The sequence below is a fragment of the Spermophilus citellus genome (assembly GCF_964194105.1).
Source record: "Spermophilus citellus genome assembly, chromosome: 10".
In the NCBI taxonomy this organism is placed as follows: Eukaryota; Metazoa; Chordata; class Mammalia; order Rodentia; family Sciuridae; genus Spermophilus; species Spermophilus citellus.
This window is the reverse complement of record NC_138197.1, coordinates 98,999,000-99,023,658: the sequence shown is the minus strand read 5'-3', so window position 1 is coordinate 99,023,658 and position 24,659 is coordinate 98,999,000. Positions and strand designations below refer to the sequence as shown.

The following is a 24,659-nucleotide window of genomic DNA, read 5'->3' as shown; positions in this document are numbered from 1 at the left end:
GCTCATCTGAATTCTAAGTATAGACTCATGGTGAGAGATTTCAAAGGCAATAGCCATTGCTCCAAAATAGCCTGGTTAATATTTGCAGTGTGGTTCAGCTCTTTCCTCTCTCCTGCCTGTCAAAAAGATGTTATTCCTGTGATTAAAACCATTACAGTCCTTCAAAGGTTACACATGACTTTCAGGCTTCAGCCTCTATAGGAGCAGGTAAATAATCTCTTTCCTCTCTTTACTAAAATGTAAGATAAGTTGGGAGCTGGAAGGGGTGGTTGAAGGGTGCACTCATATCCCATGCTCTATGAAATGACCCTCTGGATTCTTCCATAGACACCCTTCTCCTTGGCTACCTTTTTTTTTTTTTTTTAAATGGAGAGGGGCAACCAAGATCTGAATTCTGTTTCCTTCCATGGAGAGCAGTAGGACATATGAAGTAAGAGATGAGATAGAGAATGGAATACATGTAATAACTCCTCAAAAATAGTTTTAGTGAAGATAAGACTCACCCAGAGCTACCTGATATTTTTGGGATGCACCTGTGGCCCCCTCCCAGGTACTTGTGTTATGGCTCCTGTTCTACACACTGGGTGCTCACTGCTTTTTCATTGGCATTCTGGCTATCCATCTACTACCGATAAGTTGTTTGATAGGATTCATATGAGAAAGGTAGTAACCAAGGCACAAGCAGGGTTATAGATTTTTTTTTTAAATTATTGCAGCTTGTCCATGGTCCACCCCCCCCCCCCCCACACACACACAGTTCTTTGTGAGGCAGAACAGAAAAGGTGAAGTGCAAGGGCCCTAGATTCCAAAGGACTCTCTTCAAGGCCCTTAGGACTTTGTATTTATGTGCCCATGTGTAAGTACTAGGTTTTGATTTTCTTTGAGGTAATAGTGGTTGACCTACAAAGTTTGGGTAAGGTCTCAGTCAAACAATGTCATGCATGCGAGGCATATAGCATATTGCTGTTTGATGAACATCAGTTTTCATTTATAGTATAAAGCTGTGTTAGGGCTAAGACCAATTCTTATGAAGGAAAAAAAGGTACAGCTGTTGGAAAGGTTTATTCCCCCTCTGTCTGTCTCTCTCTCTCTCTCTCTCTCTCTCTCTCTCTCTCTCTTTTTGTTGTTGTTTTTGTTCTCTCTCTTCCTTTTGTTTAATGTTATTTCCTCCCCTCAAGCTCTGGAAGGACTCCCTCTATTGATAAGTGGCCCTTGGGATGACAGTCAACCTTGGTTTTGACCATTATAGTCATTGCCTGAAAAACCAGATGGAAAACATAAGGTCTTATTATTCTTCTATTTTCCCTATCACTTTGTCTCCTTTAAATAAATAGAGTGAAGATAATGCAAGAAATCAACTGTTAGACAATTTAGGAACCAGAAAAAGTTTAACTCAAGTTGCTTATTCCAGAAGGCAACTCCTCACAATCTCTATTGACTTTGGATGTTAAGTTTTGATATTTTGGGCTGTTTTTAACGGTGGATGATGATGATGATTTAGCTGCAAAATTCCTTAAAATTTAAAAAAGCTTCTTAAAATTTTGAAAAGGTAGAAAGCACAGGGAAGAGCAGCAAGAAATCAGTAGTTCTTTTGTGATATTTTCTTCCATTTCCATCAGTCCTTGCTTACTAAATTTATTAAGACTGTAGAGGAAACGCTTCAACAGCCCAGGGCAAAATTGAACATTTGTTATGGAAAATGAGTGTGGGCTCTTAGCATAGATTAAGCTACCTCTTATAAAAAGTTAATTTTTGACCAGCAAAAGTATATAGCATTGTTGTTCAAATAATTAATAACTGAAATGCATTTGTTCAATATTACTAGTCACTAAGTGTCGGATAAGTGTTGTGGGTGTTCAGGATAATGCAGTAGACTACCAATCCCTCTTCTCATGGAATAGGACTCTAGAGGGAGGAGTGAAATTTGACGGAGGCAAACAATGGAGAAATAGCCTTGAAATTGAAATGGGGACACGGAAAGCCTAGAATAGAGTTGCTTTTGGCCTATGAAGACTCAGTGAACTCTAATGTCAAAGCCTTATATTTCCATCTATAAAATTGGTATAATGACAAAAGATGTCCATCCTCTCAAGGTTTGTTATGAAGATATTTTATTTTTTTAAAAATCTGAAATCAATTAAAAAATAGAGCACATTTGGGGAGAGCAAGGTGTAGCAGGGAAAAGTTGATTAATGGGGTAGTGAGTTATAGTTAGGAGCAAGAAGTTCTGGTGAGCTATTGCATAGATGGATGACTTTCGATAGTAATAGTGAAACATTACAAATTTCAAAAAGCTACAGGAAAAGGATTTAAATTTTTTCACCATGTTATAGATTGGATAAGTGTCTTCTCTCCAAAGCTCATGTGTGAGACATGGCAAGAGTGTTCAGAGGTGAAATGCTTCAATTATGAGAGTTGTGACCTAAACATTGAATTAATTCATTGATTTGGATTAACTGTGTTTTAATTGGAGTCAGGTAGGGTGTGGCTAGAGGAGGTAGGTCACTGGGGGTGAGCCTTTGGGATTTATATTTTGTCCCTGGTGAGAAGAGCTCTGCTTCCTGTTTGCATGTCCCAAGCTGCTTTCCTCCTCCATGCCCTTCTGCCATGATGTTCTGCCTCATCTTGAGCCCAGAGCGATGGAGTTGGCCATGTATGGACTGAGACTTCTGAAACCATGAGTCCCAAATAAACTTCCCCCTCTAATTATTCCTATCAGGTCTTTTGCTCATAGCAAGACAAATACATTATTTCACATGTTTAACGAGCTAAATATGTTTAACCTGATTTAAACATTATACAACATATACATGTATCAAAATATCATGTGGTAATTAATCCATTACTGTGTACATTTTTTTTAAATGTAGCATACTCTATAAAATACTTTTATTACTGAGATTATTGGTACAGAGAAAGATGAGATATTAAAAGTATAACTATTAAAAGATTTTAGAATTTGGGTAATAAAAGTAACATTGAAGTCATACCATTCTTAGACTTGCCACTGATTTTAAGAGGTATCAGATAGATGAACAGCATGAACCTGCTAACCCTAACCCTAACCCTAACCCTAACCCTAACCCTAAACCCTAAACCCTAAACCCTAAACCCTAACCCTAACCCTAACCCTAACCCTAACCCTAACCCTAACCCTAACCCTAACCCTAACCCTTTTCCATTTCTGTTTCCTTCGTTCAGGTGTTCTCACTAGAGAAAAACCCAGGAGCGATCTCCTGGAGAAAAGTGGCTCTTTTTTTGTGTAAAGTCTACCTTTACCTGCTGAATTGCTGTGCCTTACTAAATCACAAAGCTCTTTTCCCAACATACTCTAGCACTCGGGGCAGTAAAAGTAGGTTTAGTATTCACGTTGGTTTAAACAGAGTTTCCCCTTGTTGTTGTTGTTTTGAGGGAAGAATGTGGGAGGAGAGAACACAGAAATGGCAGCTTGGGAAACAGCCATTCTTTATTAGATTAGGTCAATGGGAAAATACGCACTGATTCCAAACAACTCACTTATGAACTCTTGGAACTCAAACTGTTTACAAAATGTGAGATGCTTGTAATTGCAATTAGACTATTTCTAAGCAGAACTTGGGACACATAGACCTTGAGATGTGGTCACAACAGGTTTATATTAACCAAATCCTCCGAGCTTTAAATAGTTAAAATGTAATTTAAAAAAATTATCCAAAAAGTAGATGATAATTAGGGAATAATTGTATTATCAATAATAAACTGCTCCTAGGGCTAGAGTTCATTCACAATACAATTTGAAAACTAGGTTAAATGACAGAACTGAAATTTTTCAAGTAGTTTACCACTCTATTATTTTATTTCCATAATCTTCAGTAAAGCTTGAGTGTGTCTAATTCACCTCCTTGGAAAGGAGTAAAAAGAAAAGAACTGTGGTCAGCTTATTAACAATAGATTTTAGCTATGGGATTTAAGAAGAAGTATATGCAGTACACAGAAACAGAGCTTTAGAGCAAAACAAAAATCTAAGTCTGAAGTATTTTTAATTACGTGTCCCAAGCCTCTCAGTTTTATGAGGTCAAATGGCATATACTAGTCATATCCACAAGCTTATTAGCATGAAATGAAATAATACATGTTGACTCTATAATATGGAATATACACGTAGCAAATATTAGTTCTCAATTTATAAGACCTCTGATTGGAACATTCACAGTGAACTGAAAAACAGATTTGGTGAGAAAAAATGTTTAAGATAAATCAAGGACTTATTTAAGTTAATGTTATCATGGAAGTGAAAATATTAAACTAGTGACTCTAATTAGAGTGTCTCATGGTGTTTAAACCTCATTAAATTTCCAATTTATCAAGAGAAAATGACACTAGCTTAAAGTCACACAAATGAAATAACCGAGTTAGTAATTTGGAAGGAAAGGAACACAATCCTCTCAAAGTGTATAACAGTAAAGAGTCTCTTCTGCATGGGAAATTGGAGGTAGGATGGTTTGGGGACAGAAGCTTCTGAGATTCAGGTTTGGTATTTCTAGGGAGCAAAGTTGAAACTTTGGGGAAAATCTTTGTGTTGGAATGGTCATGACAGGAGAAGGCAGCTCAAGGAAGAAACATTCAGAGACATTGGTGAGAAATGGTGAAGATATTTTCGGGTATTATATGTAGGGGATTTGGCTCTATTGTTATATAGGTGGTTCAAAAAAAATGCAATTTTAGTCATTAGCTGAGAAAGTAGAACTGAATGCCAAAGCAAAAATGATTATGGTTTTTCAGCTATGTAAAGAGAAAAAAGAAAGAAAGGGTGGTAGAAGAAAGGAGAGAGAGAAGAAAGAAGAAAAAAGAATGAACAGAGCTCAGTCAAGCCTGCCAAGAGAGGGGTCAGCTAGCAAGGACAGTGAGTGGCCCTAAAGAGTAAAACGGTAGAGGAAGGGCCTGCTGACTGAAAGGCAGAATTCAGAAGAGGCAGATTAGTACTCTAAACTCGTGGCTACCAAATGAGTAACATGAACCCATGCACCTGTAACCTACCCAATCTGCAGACAGTTTGTGCCCAGAGATTCCCAAACATTGTGGTAAAAATAGTCTTGCACTTAGACTGACAGAAAGTTTGAGTCACTTCAGGGGAGGCGGGGCAGGGCACAAATCAAGAAGAGGAAAAGGAAAGATATTGATGGCGAATCCTCTGCCATCTCCAGATGGAGGCAGTGAGAAGTTACACATGGAAATGGGGCTGGACTCTGGACTCCTGACTGGGGAGGGCTTTGGTTGCAAGACGTGCTGTGGAACAACCTTTTACCAACAGCTCCAAAGAAATGAGTCTAGGACCATGAGGCTATTCTATAGATCTTTCTAGAAAAATACCCACACCTCAATCCCTTCAACCTGAGAGTAAGAACAAGATTCCACAAAAACCTGTGTTCAGTATATATTCTAGCCTCAAAATGGCACTCAAAAAGGATACTGCTCATTGTTAATCTCCAAACATGATTCCAGAGAAGGAGCCCATAAATGCTCTTTTACCCAAGAAACTCTCAAACCTGTTTTTTTTTTTTTTTTAAAGGTGGGGGAGTGGAGGGAAGTCCTCTTCATAAATCTGCACCTCCCTCCCTGCCCTTTTCATTGAGATTTCTGAATTTGAGAGTGGGCCATTATAATTATTCCAGGTCAAGAAGTCCTTTCTTGTGAATGACCAGCTGGTACAGGCTTGCTTAGAAGTGAGTGGGTCTGACTTTCAGCACTAAAACGGACAAAATCACAGGCAAATCAGAAAAAAAATGGTCAAACTATTTTCCAGAAAAACACCATAGGTGTTTATATGGGTCTAGTGTATAGAGTGCAGAATATATAAAGTAATTTTTCTTTCACAAAGTTGCTGTGATTACATATACTGGATTTGATGTTAAACAGAAATTCTAGGCCAAATCTGCTACATGTTCGTTGTTTGACCACAGGCAAGTTTTTTTTTTTTTATTATTAGTTGTTCAAAACATTACATAGCTCTTGACATATCATACTTCATACATTTGATTCAAGTGGGTTATGAACTCCCATTTTTTCCCGTATACAGATTGCAGAATCACATCGGTTACACATCCACGTTTTTACATACTGCCATACTAGTGTCTGTTGTATTCTGCTGCCTTTCCTATCCTCTACTATCCCCCCTCCCCTCCCCTCCCCTCCCATCTTCTCTCTCTACCCCATCTACTGTAATTCATTTCTCTCCCTTGTTTTTTTTTTTCCCTTTCCCCTCACTTCCTCTTATATGTAATTTTGTATAACGATGAGGGTCTCCTTCCATTTCCATGCAATTTCCCTTCTCTCTCCCTTTCCCTCCCACCTCTCATCCCACAGGCAAGTTTTATAACTTCTCTAAGTCCCAGTTAACTAGCCTGTAAAATGAAAACCACATCACTCTCTAAGATTATTTCAAAGCTTAAAACAATTTTATTAAAACACAATATACAACATATACTAAGCATTCCATACAAATAAATATTATGTCATTTAACCCATACTTGAAGAAAAAAAATCATCTATTATCTATCCCAACAAATCAAACTCTTTTTTACTTGCTTCCCAAATAAACAGAATTTTATTTAATATCATAAAATGTAAATTTTTATATTATATAATTTTATTTAAATATAATTATTGGACAATATTATATGTTTATACAGCCTTTTTCACTTAAAATATTACATAAACATTTTCCATGGTGCTGTATACAGCTAATATTGAAAATGTCTAAGATATATGGAATGGTTTTTCTATGTTGTTAAAATGTTTTTAAAATGAAGTGAATTGCGATATTTATATGATCCAAATTACGGAAGTGCCTGGTATTACTATCTTGCTAAGTTAGACAGATGTCTCTAGTATAGAAGAGTTAGCCAAGTATTTTGTTACCGTCCTCCAACTGGCTGGTTATGACATGCTGCCTAAAATGGTTAGTGCTTTAATGCCTATGTCAGTGTCTGCCGTGACAAATAGTCACCACTGTACAAACACATTATTCCATTACATTTCTCTACCAGTTTGGAAAAAAATAGTTGTATAATCTCTTATAGATCTCATATTTTTTCAAAAGGCCAGATATTTTTGTGTATGGATAATACATGTTAGTTTTTATGTTAGTAAGTGATATAAGGATGCCAAAAGTTGTACTATATTCATCTTGCATATAATCTGGAACTTTTTAAGTACAAATTATATTCAGCATGTCAGTGATCATGGGAAGATTAATCATATTAAATTTTATGCCCCTTGATTTCATGGATTTGTGGTAGCTGTTGGGATATTAGGAAAGCTTTGCTATATAATTTTACAATATAAGAATATTTTTTTAGACCCTTTAAATTTATATTCTCATTTTCTTCTTTAAATTTAAGCTATCATGAGGGATACACTGCTTGAATTATAGCAATACCATGTTCAAGAATTGCTGTTTTAAAAGGGAATAGAAAAATGAAAAGCAAAACACAGGCATGTATTTTTATTTCATAAAGTTCTATCTGTCATTCCACCCTTTAAAAAAACAAACGAAGAAGCAGCCATAGGCCTCTGAAGTGCTTCAAATGAAAGATATCATTGCATCTTCACAATATTTTGCCAAGTATGTTATATAATGGTGTTCATTTTAGAGAAGGAGAAAGCAACACAAAAGTATAGTTATCTGTTTACTAAAAGTCATATTATGAACTAATCTCTGGCTCCTATAGCAATAGTTCATAAAACCAAAAAATATTTATTCTGAACCTCCTTAGAGTGACCAAAAGAATAGTCTTCAAGGGCCATGAAACTGTTGAGTGTTTATTTGGTTGCTGAGAGGGTAACTTCTGCTTTTTTCTAATCGCATGGTCAAAGAATTGAGTATTGATCACTGATAGCTAAGATTAGGACCTGTGTACCGTCCCATTAAGAAATAATGATGCAATGATATTTTCTACATATACTATCATGCACATACAGCCTGTCCCAGATAGCACCAAGTAGATGTTTGGGGCTGGGGTTGTAGTTCAGTGGCAGAACACTTGCCTCATACATGTGAAGCACTGAGTTCTATCCTCAGCACCACATGAAAAATAAATAAACATCTATAACTAAAAAATAATATATATATATTTAAAAAATAGATGTTCAAATTAAGATACTTAAAATACATGATCTATTTCATTATGCCAAAACACAGTGAGAAGCACAAGGTAAAGAGGTAGACTAGTTTAGCACACATTTGTGACAGAATATAAGTGGAGTGGAGAAACCACATTATCCAAGTCCTGAGTTACACAGTGCTCTTTGTCCTATCTTTTTTCCTCCCCAAAGTCTGCCCCACTTACAAAGAGTTACAAGGACCAGGATTGAGGGTGACCAAGGGATGTCAGTAGATGGAAGGTATCTGAACAAATACACAGATGTTCTGAACGCCCAGTACAAAGCTAGTGCTCACCTAATGGAGCATCATTCCAATTGGCCATCACATGGTTTGAGGATATTATGGGATTTTTAAATTATTGGGAAGTGTAAATGCAAATGCAAAAATGGAGACAGAGAGGAAAATAAAACAAATATTGATCTTATCTGTTTCTACAAGAGAGTACATGGAAAAAACAATTCTAGGATTTTTTGGGGGAGGGGTTAGTTGTAATTATTAGTGCATGTTAATTGTACAAGAACAGGTTTCATTGTGACATTTCCATCCATGCATAAAATGTGCTTTGATTATATCCACCTTATTTGTTACCCTCTCTGAACACCCATCCTTTCTCCTGGTCCATTTTCCTTCTGTAATGATCCCTCTTCTACTTTCATGTTATCTTTTACCCCCTAGATTCCACACATGAGAGAAAACATGAGACATTTGTCTTCCTGAGTCTGGCTTTTTTTGTTAACCATGATGATCTTCCATTCATGTTTCTGAAAATGACTCAATTTTATTCTTTGTGACTGAATCATTTTCCATTGTGCATATATACTGCATTTTCTTTATCTCTTCACCTGTTGATGGGCATCTAGGCTTATTCCATAACTTAGCTATTGTGAATAGTGCTACATGTGTAAGCAGGTATCTATTGCATGCTAGCTTTGATTCCTTCAGTATATACCCATGAGTGGTAGAGCTAGATCATATGGTAGTTCTATTTTTAGTTTTAGTTTCTGTTTTCCATAGTGTTTTTGCTAAGTTGCATTTCCACCAATAGTATACAATGGTTCCTTTTCCCTAAATCCTTGCCAGCATTTGTTATATTTTGTTTTCTCAATAATAGCCATTTTGACTGGGGTAAGATAGAATCTCAATGTAGTTTTGATTTGCATTTCTCTGAGGACTAGAAAAACAATGAGCATTTTTTCACATATTGATTGGTCATTTGGACTTCTTTTGAGAAGTGTCAGTTTAGCTGACTTGCCCATTTATTAAGTGGATTACTAATTTTTTTAATGTCAAACCTTTTGAGTTCTTTATGTATTAATCCTCTTTCAGACAAATAGCTGGCAAAGATTTTCTCCCATTCTGTAAACCATCCCTTAATCTGCTGACTGTTTTCATAGCTGTACATAAGCTTGTTAATTTGATATAATCACATTTATCAAGTCTTGCTGTTATTTTTTAGTTATTAAAGTCCTGTACAGGAAATTGTTGCCTATACCTAATCTTGAGGTTTTCCCCTTGTACTTTCAAAGTTTCAAGTCTTACATTAAAGTTTTTTTTTATCTATTTTGAGTTGATTTTTGTATTTAGAACCTTTTTGAAAAGTTTTTATTTTTGAAAGTTTCCCATGATTTAATAGGCTGGAACAAATTAAATCTTAATATCATGTTTGGATATATTTAGTTTACTAATATGAATTACACTGAATATTTAAACAAAGTATTTCATGAATCATTTATAAAGAAAATCTTTACAATAAATGCCTTTCATATAATGTCCCCTAAAATGGAGATTGAATATGCTTTAAATTTTTAATTACTTTTCAGTTAAACTTTTAGTCAGATTTAATAATCAGGAAAAAATATTTTTAACTTTTATTACTTCTCATGTTCACAGAATGGAGAGAATTGATTTTAAATGAGATTACTATGGCAAAAGGCTAAACTTTAAAACAATTTAGTTCCAAATATTTTAAGTTACTCAGAAACAGGTTAGTTTGTGTCTTTTCTTTTTCAAAGTGGTGGGCACATCAGTTTAAGAATTAACACATAGGCTGAGGGTAAAATTTCTTCCTAAATTTGTTTCCAAGAAAACAGAAGAGCATATACTGTTGAAAATCAGCAAAATGAAGGTACTTACATGGCCCACAATAAAGCGATTCTTTCTGCTAACCACTGTAATGTGTACTGTGACAAGCATGACTCCTATGATAAAGTACAGTGTTCTGTTCATACAAACAAGGGCTCTATTAATATGTTTTCCTCAGCTCCCCTTCTCATTTCCAAACACTCTTGGAATTGACACCAACTGTCCATTTTGACACTTGTTCATTAATTTGCTTTCAACCGACCTATTTTCTTCACTCAGCTGTTGCAGTAGTTCAAGGTTTTACAAACTCTCTCATATGCTCTTTGTTGAACATTCTGTGTTCAGAGGACCATCTAACAACACAGTCCTAAAGGATGTCACAGAGTCATTAGCACCGTTTGCCACTTGTTCCATTACCCACTCTCACAAGGGAAACTTAAACTTGACCTCTAAAAAAAGGGAAATGAGTGAGATCAATTAGTTTTCTCCATCAGAACTTGATGGTCAGGACAGCAGTAGTTCTTACCGATGCTTTGTTTTTCAACCAGCGGACGTAGTTCCACACACATGATCTGAGTGTATCCTTTTTGTATATCCCTAATTGCAGACTTTTTGCAGATTTTTTTTTTCCCTTCAATTGGGAACCATGTGTTCACATGCTGTAGGAGTGAGCGCATTTTGTAGCTGTGGCTGGAAGCACTCACAGATCCCAGGCAAGAGAGAATGATTATCGTATCTCTTTGGGAAACAAGATCAGCCTTGCTAATTTTTATTTGTGATCAGGAAAACCCCTCAGTTTGAAGATTAACGGGCATAGATATGGATAGTATAAGGAATAGTTACAATTGTGTACATTTGTTTTGTAATAAAATGAAGTTGGACCATGAAGTGGTATGACTTTTCCACGACACAATAAGCTTTTTCTTGTGTGCCAGTTTTTGTTTTGGGTTAGTGAGAAATATCACATCACAAAGAAAGAATGCCAGAATCCAGGGTTACTTTGAGCTTTACCAATCCGTTGTGCTCTGCCTGGAAATGTTTATATTTGAGGTTTGCCAAAAGTTAGTGATTATCATACAATTGCTATGCTTAACAATGTTGTAAGTGTGATAAATGATGTTTGATTGTTTTGATATTCTTTTACCATTTTGTTCAGATCAATTAATGAGGCTTAGTCTTCAGATTTTGTATTATGTAATGATGAAATTGCATTAAAATACTTTAAAAAAATTAAAATACTTTAAAAAATAAGTATTTTTTTCAATTTTATACATAGGATACTACAATAATTAAACTTCTCATATTTCCAAATTTTATTTTTACTTCTTTGAAGATTTGGTATTTTAAATATTTTTAAAAGATTTTAATAGCTGTTTTTTTTCCTTAATCTTATTCATGTCGATTCACCAAAAAGCTTTTTTGTTTTGTTTTGTTTTTTGTTTTTTTCTGACTTTGAAGAAAATCCCAGATTTCTCAATGGAATAACTAATCTTTTTAAGATTAAAGTGATGATTAAAATCAGCTTTGGGATATATGATAATACCATAATGCTATTTTGGGCAGTGGTAAATTGAACAGTTTTATAAATACATTATCTTAACAATAACCTCAGCCTCAGGAAAAAATGAAGTTTGATCATATAAGATCATATAAGATTAGTATGAATTATTACTGGTTTTTCTGAAGGTGCAGTAATATTGATCTGCCTTCAGAAGAGGGCAACAGGACTTTTCTGGGGCTCTAAGACTTTCCATAGAGAAAAGGCAAATGATAAAGAGGGAAATAGAAGAGGAGAGGGGGAAGAGAGAGAGCAAATGAGGGATTGAGGGAAAGGCTAGAAGGGGCTAAGACAGCTAGAAGGGCTAGAATGGAGTTGTGGAGTCATTCTGAGCTCAAAATTGACCATTAGACTTTTATCCAAATCAACTCTAAAAACATCTCACAAGATTTTAAAGATCAATGCATAATCTGGATTTATTTAAAATGTTTGGTGTTATTAGATTAAGATAAAAGACCTTAAGGTATACTACATCTTCTTTTTAATAGTTTGCTTCCTTAGGTGGCAAGGGGCTGGGAGGAGTTTGGAAAAGTTAGCGTAGGAATCACAGAAAGCTGGGAAGCACTTGCTGCTGTCTCCTACATGCTCTTACTTCAAAGTTCATGACTGTGAGGAAATACTCTCATGGAGTGTGTGTGTGTGTAGTATGGATCATCACCCTATACCCATTTTTCACAACTGTCTCTTTCCACATGGCTCATACTGATTACAGTATTTGGTTCTATGATTATTTGTATCCTCACACTTATCACACTGCCCTACTGTGCATATTGGCTTATATTTCTCACTACCTAGGGCAGGAACTGTATAACCTTGACAGAAGACTACCTGCTCTAAGACATGCACTATGTAATCTTTGCAAGTGAATGAATGGAAATGGTAATTATCAAAATCTTCCCTCATCTACTTATTTAGAGATGAAGTAGCATTATTTTTTATCAGACATTTATTTGTATTTGGGACTTGTTTAAATTTTATGGGTGCTTTGCCCCCAAGATGCATTTCTAAATCATGATATTCATTTACCCTCTTTGGAAATATTTCTCAAACTTATGTCTTGGTGGGTATTTCTGGAACCTTTATGAAATGTTTATAGTCTACTGAAAAAAATATTTTGCAACAAGATTTTTCTTTTTGTTGCTGAAATTGGTAAGCTTTAGACACAAGTGTGGCTGTTACAGCTAAATCATAATATACCAGTTGACTCCAGTCATTCAGGCCATGTTTTTAATGAGAATAGTATTATTACTAACTGCATATTTAAAAAGCAGTGGAGAATTACTTATTCCTAGTTACCTGCTTCTGAATTATTGGCCATCACAGCTGTCCTCTCTATCAATGAGAGTCACTCTCTCACCCAATTGGTTCTTTAAGAGTGAGCCTCAGGACATGTGGTTACTCAATCTTTGCCTCCTCTAAAGAATGTTCCAGAAGCCAGAACTGGTGCCTTCTTCTGAATCCTGTGGTACCTGAAGGAAGTATGGAACTCAGTATGGAAAGTTGTAATACTTACCTCTGTTCTCTGTATAACTCAAATTTCTCATGAAATCTTGGATTGGATAGTCATAAAAATATTTTAATTTACCTCAAGACAATTTTGTGAAACACTCGTTAGTCTAGTAAGTCCTAGCTTTAAAGTTAGTTTGAATGTTAAATATTTGGTAGCCCACTCTTGGAGGCCTTTGAGGTTTTCACTGGCATATATGATGGTATTGAAATCATCAGACCTTGAGAGTCATGATCCTGAGATCAACTGCATCACAATCCCTAGGGGAGATTGTTAAAATCTGGATCCCCAAGATCCACTAAAGCCCTAATGAACTGGAATTACTTCTGTAATTGCTGATATGGTTGTTGACAGTATTAAATGTGTCGAGCCCAGTGGACCTCAAACTTGGCTCCCCACTAGAACCAGCTGGGAAACTTGGAAAATGACTAGTATAGCTGAGAGTGAGAATCTCCGGCCTAACACATTGCCCAACACCTATAACTGATCATTTCACCTGAGTTAGAAGAAAATTAATAACTAATTAAAAACCAATCTCTAATTCTAATTTATTAAGTGAAAGAAAAATCAGTTGAACCTCCAAATAATTTTTTTACATCAAATAGGAATAAACCTTGACTTTCAGCAAACATAAACTCTCCCAAATACATATAGTTAAGTGATTTTTACATTAGTAAAAATAAATATTATTTACATTTAAACAGTATTGATTACTGTATATATGCAACTCCTTTTCTTTAGAAAAGTTCTACTTTAAAACATGGATTCTAGAATACAATGTCAAGAAAACAACCCATAATTATATACTTAAAATTGAAAATTCTTATATGATGATAATGACAAATACCAATATGTATTGAGTACTTAGTGTAGGCCAGTTATCATTAATGTTTTTTAGGTATTCTTTTTTTCATAATATTTCTAAGAGAATTGATACCTGCCCCAAATTTTTACATTGTACAGATAAAGTAAAAATATAGTCTTAGTACACTTTGTGTTGTTATAACAAAATAACTGATTCCGAGTAATACATAATGAAAAGAGGTTTATTTGGCTCATAATTCTGATGACTAAAGTTTCAAACGTCATGGTGCCAACATCCTGGCAAGGACCCCCTGGCTACATCACACGTAATAGAGAGGTGGAAGGGAAATGTGTGTGGAGAAGGAGCTCAGTACATGGGGAACCTAACTTCACAATATCTTATTCTTACACAGGACCTAATCCATTCCAGTTAGACAGGCGTTGGCCTCTTGCAAATGTGGTTCTCCATAATCTAATCACTTTCTTCTTGGCTCCACTTCTTTCTATAACATCAATGCTGCCACAAGGGACCAATCTTTCAGCACGTGAACATCTGGAGGACATACTATATCCAAAACACAGTATAAATATATAGAAAGTAAAAGCTAGCATAAATCAATTGTCATTTTATAAAGAATTCTTTATCAGAAGTAAATTTGCATAAGCATATCTCAAATTGTAAATAATTATTATTTTATTTTAATTTTTTTGCTTATATATAATTACATACATGATTATAAGAAAAATGAGAGTTGAAATGCAAACTATCATTATGTCTACTGCTATATCATGTATCATTTCAAAATCAAGTAATGGGTTCCTGTTTGATAGAGTTAGATTGTATGAAATAAATATACAATATTATTAATGTATTAAAATAGGTATACAATATTTCCCTTTATAGATTGCCTTAACAAAGTAATATTTCAAAAAGTTAAGTAAATAAGAGAAAGTGAGATTAATGTAAAACGTAAACTTAAGTAGTGATGCAATCAACTTCTTAGATCCCATAATAAGAAAATTCAGCAGATTAGGTGGTTCCTTTCAATTGACTTAATTTAGCATATTTTCAAGTGGTTTCATTAATTTTTTTTTGTAAAAATTCATATAATTCAAGTCCAAGCCTTGAAAACAAAATGGTCATATATACTTCTAACCAGTGCTTAAATCCCTCAATTACTGTATTAGGTATCTCTATAAAATCTTAATGCATTTCTTTAGTAACAATGACAAGGGAAAAAAGCAATAGCATTACTGTAAATTGTTAATAGTAGTTATCCATAAGTACTAGAATTACAAGTGATGCTAATTTAACTTAATTTATATTTTTCTGTAGCCTGTAAACATTCTATAATAAACACTTCCACTTTTATAATAAGAAAAATCAAATAAATATAGCTTAAGAATATAAAATAAAAGGAAGAATTCAGTCACACATACCTGATAAATAACACAGAATCTTAGCTTTTAGGATCAGGAAACAAGATATGCACTACATTTTCAGGAAAGAAATCTTAATGCTGATTCAAAAGTATTACAGAAATATATCTTTTTTTGGGGGGGGGAGGAGGGATGGATAAAAACAAAATTGTTCCCAGAGTTTGGAGTGAATCTTAGCTTTCTGGTGACACTGAATAGCTTCTGATTGTGGAAGCAGGAACTGGGTAACGTGCTCTGGGTAATATGCTTTAGTCATCTGGGAAATTCAGTTATGTCTGGGGCCACCCTAGACAGGAGCTATGCACACACCTTTAAGTCCTGAGTAAAGAGTTACTGGACTGGTATTGCACCCCTGCAGTGAAAGTGGACTTTACCTCTGCTTGGATAAGAAAGGTGCAGCTCTGGGAGTGGGCGTCACCTGATGGGGTTGAATTACACCCACCTGTTTGTTGTAATCCTACTCTTTTGCCCTTTTTTGGATAGAATGTTCTATGGATTAGCTCCTCCCATTAATAAAACCCAGGTTTAAGGTGTGCTCTCTTTCTTTCTTGCCTGCCTTGCCTCCTTTGTGGGAGCTGGGTCAGAGAGGCCATCCCAGAACCCAAAGAAAAAGATATTTCTCTTTTTGTGTGTCATTATTTCATGCCAGCCCAGTTCACTTGGAGTGACCCTGACAAGTTTAGTCATGTGTTGCAACACACTTACATTAAAAAGTCGTGTAAGAGCTGAGACACAATAAAGATTTTAAGGAGTTTATTTGAGCCAGGTGGGCATGGCGTCACAGCTACTCAGGAGGTTAAGGCAGGAGGATCAAAAGTTAGAGGCCAGCCTCAGCAACTAACTTAGATCTTATCTCATAGTAAAAAATAAAAAGGGCTGGGGTGGGGGGTGGGAGGTAGCTCAGTGATAGAGTTCTCCAAGTTTAATCCCACTACTATGAAAACAAACAAAAAAACACTCTGACTTGAGAACACAGTGATTTATGAATTGGGAAGCACCAAATTGGAAGAGGTTTTGAGATCTGCAAAAGATACACAAGTAAAAGACTTTTAAGAGTACATAGAGAAAGAAGACAAGCTCATGTGGTATAGTTATCCAGTTGCTTCCTCTGGTCTTCTCCACTGGAAAGTTCCTAGTTAAATAACTGTAAGTTGATTGGTGGTTTTGATTTGTTGAGCTGGAGTTTTTTCTCTGATACTGGTATTTACAAAAGACAACTCAAATTAGATTCACCTGTGCTTGTAATTCAAGCAAGGTTAATGTTACCTTCAAAGCATAACTGGGTCTTGGTTATGTAATTTTTCAGGCCTGGTCTTGTTTTAACACTTCATTCCAAATTATAATAGATTATATTATAGGCCATTGTTATGAAATTTATTAGGCCGAGAAGTAAGGTTACTCAAAGTAGTCTAAATTTCAGGTTTTGTTTCTAGGACACACATATTTGAATTTTTCTAAATTATGGAGAAAATGTAAAGGTCTAACAATGGGCATTAGAAGCTGAGTGAACTATAATCCTGAGAAAGGTAAAATATATTTATAGACTGTAAATGAAAATATAGTATGATTTTTTTTCTCTCTCAAATTTATTTTTGTCTCCGGTGAGGGAGTTAAATCTAAAACACTTTCATTTTCTTCCTAGAAGCCAAGTTCCCTCCCATAATTTACTTAATAACATTATCTTTTCCATTGGCGGAAAGCATTTCCTTACTGGCTACTGAAATCCCATAACATGGTCTGTGCTAGAAAACCTTTCGGTTTCATTGGAGTATTGGTTGCTTTTAATCTCGACAATACACTTCCAATTCTATTTAGATAATAAAGAATTTTAATATTGGAAAGGCAGTTCCTATTAATAAAAAATGTGAAACCTACTTCACAGTTATTTCTTCTTCTGGATGAACTTAAAAGTTTTTTCAAGTTTGAAACAATCAAATACTAAAACAATTTTTAAATTAGCATTTTAAACTTATGAAGCAATTGAAGAATCATTGTATGCTTTATCATGGGCTTCCCATACTAAAAAATTAGTTACATTTTAAATTTCCCTGTCCTATAATTTTCTTCAGATATGCACACAAAGTGCCTCTTCGTTATTTTATACTTTGGACATTGTCAGTGAACTAATTTTCCCCATTATATCTTCTCACTCATATTAATTGGCTGTTCCTTACCTGAATTAGAGACTATTTTATTAGTTATAATTTTTTCAATTTATTTGTATCTTTTAGGTATACAATATTTTATATCAAATAATGGCTTTGTGTGTGTGTGTGTGTGTGCGTGCACGCGCGTGTGCGTGTGGTGCTGGGGATTGAACCCAGGGCCTTGTGCATGCAAGGAAAGCACTCTACCAAGTGAGCTATATCTCCAACCCAGCAATTTTGACTTCTCTAATTTATTTGCTTTATTATTGTTTTGATTAAACTCATCGTGGATACACTTTTGGTACTTTATTTTGATGATTTTTCTGCCTTTAAATCTTTCTGGTACACTAGTCATTTGGAATATTTATTTATTTATTTATTCATTTATTCACTTGTTCAGCTACCATTTATCTAGTATCTAGGCACTGTGAATGGTGTGTGTGTATGTGTGTGTGTGTGTGTGTGTCTGTGTGTGTCTGTGTGTGTATAGATGGTAGATAGATAGTTATAGATTATATAGGTGTTCAGATAATGAGAGGTCATAGAACCCTCTCTGGTTCTCTGCTTGGTGAATGTCCCTGAGGAAGTGAGCCACCACTGAATCTGCAGAGGAGTGCATCCAGCTCCAAACTGACGCACTTCCCTGCCACTGGCTTTACTTGGATCTGCATGGCGCCAGTTCCTGGGTTCTCTTTTAGCCTTGCTTCACCTGCCTGTTATGACATTTTACCTCTTACCAGTCGACTCTCATGTGTCCTGCCAGCCTGTTTGCCACCTGTTGCTCCTTACTGTACTCTCTGGACCTGGTGTCTGTCTCCGTGCATGTGCGCGTTGGCAGCAGAGTCCGACCTGCCTGGGCATCTCCAGCACCTGCCTCACCCTGAGGGATATCTTGTTCTAGGATATATTGAAACTGACTTACCTTATCTTTGGACTTAAATTAATTGAATGAGATCTTTTTAAAAATATGCTAAACCCATTTCTGTTTCCTTAAATAGTAAACATATAAAAGAGAAAAAACACTTCCTAACCCCATAGGGACATTGTTATATTTATTTTTATTCTATAGAGTGGCTATTGAAATATGTTGGGTTTCAACAGATATTTTTGAATTTTGGTGTTTTAAAGGTATATTTTCTTTTAATAGGAAGATGTATAAATATACATGTGTTTGTATGTACACTGAAGAATACAAACTGTCAGTTTTCTTGAAACCAGATTGCTGTGAACTAGGAACCCAAGTTTGCTGAAGTGTATATAATGAGGGGTGAGGGCAGATTATTGCTGAACTGTTTTCATAAGTTGCATAACAGTACAGAATTCCTTTTTTTATCAACCTCAGTTATTTAAATACTTCCAAGTTCCTGATTTCGTTCTGGATAATGGATAATCCTGAACAAATAATATATTAATCTACACCATTTTTCCTGTCTCTGCCAGCTTCATTTATATTTGATCCAGAGGTATTTGTTTGCTCCCTAACTGAAAAGATATTTATTTTTGCATGTGAGTATTGGTAGGAAAATATATTGCCATATAGGCAACATTATTTTAGGTCTGCTAAAGTTAACTTTCAATTGAACATATTTGCTTGAGTGTTTCTCATGTAAGATGTTAGGCTAAATGCAACATGGCTAAAATCATGAGAAATATTTAGTCCTTGTTTATAAGCAGCTGAAAAATGAAGAGCAATAAATTGAAAATACCTGTTGGTAAAAACATGTAAAAATGCCTTCAGAAAGTTACTAAGAAAGGTATTAATTGAAGAAGTGTGGCAGCCAGCATGTGGTACTGGGAATGTGTGGGATGTGTTCTAGCAAGCAATGAAACACCTGACCTTGTTCCTCCTATCTAATTTTGTACCTACTGATAACCTCTCCATATCCTGGCAGGTATTCTAATTTTAGTTACATAGAGAATAAAAGGAGAAATATTGTGGGAAAATTAATTTTTTAAGTGTTATCTTAATTCCATAGGCAACTAAAGGCTATTGAGCAGATTAGTGAAATGATCAGAACTGAAGTTAAGAGCATAAATGTGGCAACAAGTGTAGCGAGTCAGAAAGATAAATAATGAAATTTGGTTTGGAATAAATATAGGCTGGAAAAGGTAGCAAATAACACAAAGAATATTAGACTAGCTATCTGATAATAAAGGCTGGCAGTATCACTATGGTGACACAAATAATTTAATTTGCATCAAATAATAGTATCCAGATGCTTCTATTGAGAATGAGGGTGTAGTTCATGTTGTATGTGACAAGTCCAAGTAGGTAAGATCAGAGACATTATCTTTTTTTGTTGTTTGTTTAACATTATCTCCCATTACTTCTGAGGAATGAGGCTTTTTAAAAAATATCTTTATTTTATTTTTATGTGGTGCTGAGGACCGAACCCAGTGTCTCATACATGGTAGGCAAGCACTCTATCTCTGAGCCATGACACCAGCCCCCAGAGACATGATCTTAAATTTGGTGTTCTCTCTGTAATATTGCAGTGTTGGAAACGCTGCAGGCTCAGAAGCCAGACTTTCCATGTTCAAGTCTGGGCTCAGTTCTTTACTTAACATATAACCTTAGGCCAGTTCTGTACCTGTTTTTGCTTATCTCTAAAAGGCAAATAAATAATAGTACCTATTTTCAGAAATTGTCACAAGAAAAATGACTTAATACTGGTAAGGGACTAGAGTTGCAGCTCAGTGGTAGAGTGCTTACATAGTGTGCATGAGACCCTAAGTTTGATCCTCAGCACCACATCTCAAATAAAGAGAGAGAGAGAGAGAGAGAGAAAAATTGGTTTGTTCCTTCGAAGAGTGCCAGAATATGATAATGGTTCAATAAAGAAAGTTATTAATTGTAGCAAATAAAATTATAGTAGTCTGTTTTATGCAAATGATCTATTTAAGTACATACTTTAAAACATAAATACCTAAAATTCTGTAGTTAGTACCCAGGGAGTAGGTGCTAATCCTGTTACTGCCTACCAAATTTATGAATGTACTAAACTCAGACTGACTGAAGCAACCTTGTGTTCCAGGGAGAGACCAGCAAGTGAATTCGCCATGTCTTCCATGGAAGTTCACAAGGTTATAAATACCAAGTGCATAGCAGCTTAATGAATTCTCTAGAAAGCACTTGGAGCATGTCAAGTTTTATTTTTAATATTTAAACCATCAATTGTTAGTGGTAATTGCTTTGGGAATGGAGTATTAATAAATGCAAGCACATATTTCTTTCCATATTGTATTCATTCAGGCAGGAAAGCTTGATATTGATAATTTTGAAAATAATCCATAAATGTTTTGTATCATATATTTAAGTAAATAATTCAAGTTAAACACACATGATTTTAAAATTGTAAATATTTTTTTTATTATACTTTAAATTGACAGGTAAAATTGTATGTGGTTATCATATATATGTGTTAATGTACATATACATTGTGAATGCTTAATTCTAGCTAATTAACAAATGCATTTCCTCACATAGTTATCACTTTTGTGATGAGAATACTAATTATCCACTCTGTATTTTTCAAGAATCCAATATATTGTTATTAATTAGTCACCATGCCGATCAACAGAGCTCCTGAATTTATTCCTCTGATATAACTGTAATAATGTTTTGTTTTGTTTCGTTTTTTGGTACTGAGTATTGAACCCAGGGGTACTTGGCCACCAAACTGAACTACATCTCTAGACCTTTTTATTAGCATCTCACTAGGTTGCTTAGGGCCTCACTAAATTCTTGAGGTTGGTATCAAATTTTTGATCCTTCTGTTTCAGCCTCCCCTGTTGCTGGGATTACAGGTGTGTGCCACTGCTCCTAACTGATTATGTATCTTTTGATCAATAACTCCTCCCTAAGCACTCAGCCACTATGCTTACTCTCTACATATATGAGATCAACTTTTTAAGACTCTATAGATGAGTGAGATTGTGCAGTTATTAGTATCATGAAATATTTGAAAACTATAAGAAATAATATATTTTCCACTCATTAGTTAATTTTAGCAAATCTAAAAATGTGACTAAATATACTTCAAGGTTTAAAACAAAAAAAAATCACAAATATATTTGAAACTCTTGTATATTCCGATGATTCTATCTTCCTGTCTACATTCCTCCCATGACAGGGGAAATCATGATTTTTCCCACTCATTATTTTACATCTGTACTATGAAGAATGCATTCATAAAAATACTAATAAGAATTGTAATGCATTCTGCTGTTATATATAAACTAAAAAACATAAAATAAAGTGGGGATTAAAAAAATTCTACTTGTATTTAAAAGACATGTAAATGGAATATTATAACTATTTTGAAATTATTTCTCATTATATATTTCTTTGATAAACTTTATTTATATAATTTATATAAAATAAAATGAATTCATTTTATGCATGTGATTTAAAGCATTTACAGTATAAATATTTCTGTGTAAGTATGAAGAAAATCTTTACCCTCCCCAAATGTTCTCTTGTCCATTTTAATCAATGCCTCGCCCACCCAGATAAAAATTTATTCAGTTTCTGTCATCAATGATTAATTTGGCATATTCCAGAATTTCATGAAATGGATTTTTACAGTATGTTCTCTGTGTGTCTCCTTTCACTTGGCATGTTTTTGAGAATACTCCCTATTTTTGTATCAGTAGTTTATTCCTATTTTATTACCAAATTACATTTCATTGCCCCAATATACCACAACTTGTTTATACATTCCCATTGATGTTCATTTGCACTATTCATATTTGGGCTATTATGAATAAAGTTACCAAGAACATTAATACTAGTCCTTTCATGCAAGTATATTTTAAGTTTTCTTGGATAAATGAATAGAAGTGGTAATGTTGAGTGCTATGATAATATGGTAGGTAGTATGTTAAACCTTATAAGAAATTGACAAATTGTTTTCCAAAGTGACTGTATCACTTTATACTTCCAGTTCTAGCTTTTCTAAATCCTTGCTAGGATGACTTGGTATTTTCAGTACTAAAAATTTAATCTTTTGATTGGGTGTACAGTGATATTGTTTTAATTTGCATTTTCTCAATGACATCATGTGATGTATTGGCCCTGTATATATGTGTGTGTGTGTGTGTGTGTGTGTGTGTGTGTGTGTGTGTGTTACCTTGTAAATAAAAATACATTCTTGGTACTTGTATTCTATTACATATACTGTGACCCTTTTCTCCCATTCTGCCGGACTGTTGGTACAACTTTTCATCTTCTTAATACTGTTTTTGAAGAGCAGAAGGCTATATTTTTAATAAAGTGTAATTTATCAATTTTTTTACTTTGTTTATGGTCTATGAAATCTTTGCTTATTTAAAGTCATGGAGATGCTCTTTTGCTTTTGTCCATAAGATTTATAGTTATAGCCTTTCCACATAGGTCTGTGATCCATTTAAATTTAATGTTTGTGTTTGCTATGTGAAATAGAATGGGAGATTCATGATCTTTCATATGGACATCCAATTGTACCTGTACTATTTGTTGGAAGGATTATTCCTTTCTCTTTAATTACCTTGTCACCTTTGTTAAATACCAATTTACCATCCATGTGTGGGTTTATTTTGGGCATTCCATTTTTCCTTTCATTGAATCTATCTGTAGATATACCTATTGGATAGGTAATACAACTGCATGCTATTTCAAAATGATTTTAGTATTCCAGGTCTTTTACATCATTCCCATGTAAATTTTAAAATCAGCTTATCAGTTTCTAAGAAAATATTTATAAATTGTTATGAAGAAAATTAAGGTCTTAATAATATTGAATTTTTGAGTTCATGAACATGCATTTTATAAAATTTATTTGAGTCATCTTTCATTCTTGTCATCAATGTTTAGTTTTAGTTGTAGGCCTTGCACATATTTTGTTAAAATTTTCCTAAAGCTTTTCACATTTGTAGATGCTATTGTTAATGGTATCTTAAATTACAATTTCCAGTTGTTCATTACTAGTAAATAGAAATAAAACTGATTTTTGTATCTTGACCTAGTATGCCAAGACCTTATTAAAGCTACTTCTTATATCTAGCAGCTATGTTTTTGTAGATTTCTCAGGATTCTCTTCATACATGATTATGCCTCATACTTGTATAGATTTATTTCTTCCTTTCAAATTTATCCCATTTATTTCTTTTTCTTTACAGCTAGGAACAAGTAGAATGCTCAACAGAAACTGTGAGAGCAGTTTCTTTTTCTCCCTTTTTCTTTCTAATAGGGCAAAACACTTCAATATTTCACCACTGAGTATGCTACTGCTTCAAGTTTTTTTTGTAACTATAATTTTCATACCATAGCCTGTAACATTTCTGCATACAAGTCAGTTTATTTTCTTTTCTTTGATATCAAGAACAGGTATATCCTTTCTGTGTTGCCTTTGAAATTGATGTCTTTAGTTTTTGACTTGTAATAAATTATTTGATTATGATAAACTTTGGTATAAGCTGTATGCATGTGTGTGTCTATGAAGAAGTGGTTTTGTGTATGGACTGAAGTGGGAGAAATCAAATGTGTATGCATACATGTGAACATTTATCTCTTCACATTTCATTGAGATTCTTGAATATGTAAATGGACAAATAATTTGGGAAATATTTGGACATTGTTTATTGAAGAATTTTTTTCTGTCTCCTCCCATTCTGTAACTCTTATTACTGTTGTGATAAACTGCTTGAAATATCCTCCCGGTTCCTGAGGATCTTTATTTTTCCAGTCTTTATGTGTGTGTGTGTGTGTCCATGCATCAGTTTTGATGATTTCTGTTGCCCTGCTTTAGCATTTATTGATTTTCTGCAGTGTTTAATCTGTTCTTATCATATACAATTAAGTTCTGACATCAGATGTTATAGATTTCAGCCCTGAAAGTTTTAAACACATTTTTAAATTTACAGTAATATTTATTTTTCTTTATTAGCATATTTCAATAGCTATATTAAAAGATTTTGTCTGCTAATTCTATAATTTCT

The 24,659-nt window shown here is 34.4% G+C and overlaps 1 long non-coding RNA gene across 1 annotated transcript in view; it reads left to right on the top strand.

Moving 5' to 3' along the window:
• The first annotated feature begins 69 nt into the window (after positions 1-69).
• Positions 70-24,659, top strand: part of LOC308658035 — a 53,990-nt gene continuing 29,400 nt past the window's right edge. The window contains exon 1 of the long non-coding RNA XR_014024126.1: positions 70-207. This is a non-coding gene — a long non-coding RNA (uncharacterized lncRNA). The remainder of the gene's footprint in view (positions 208-24,659) is intronic.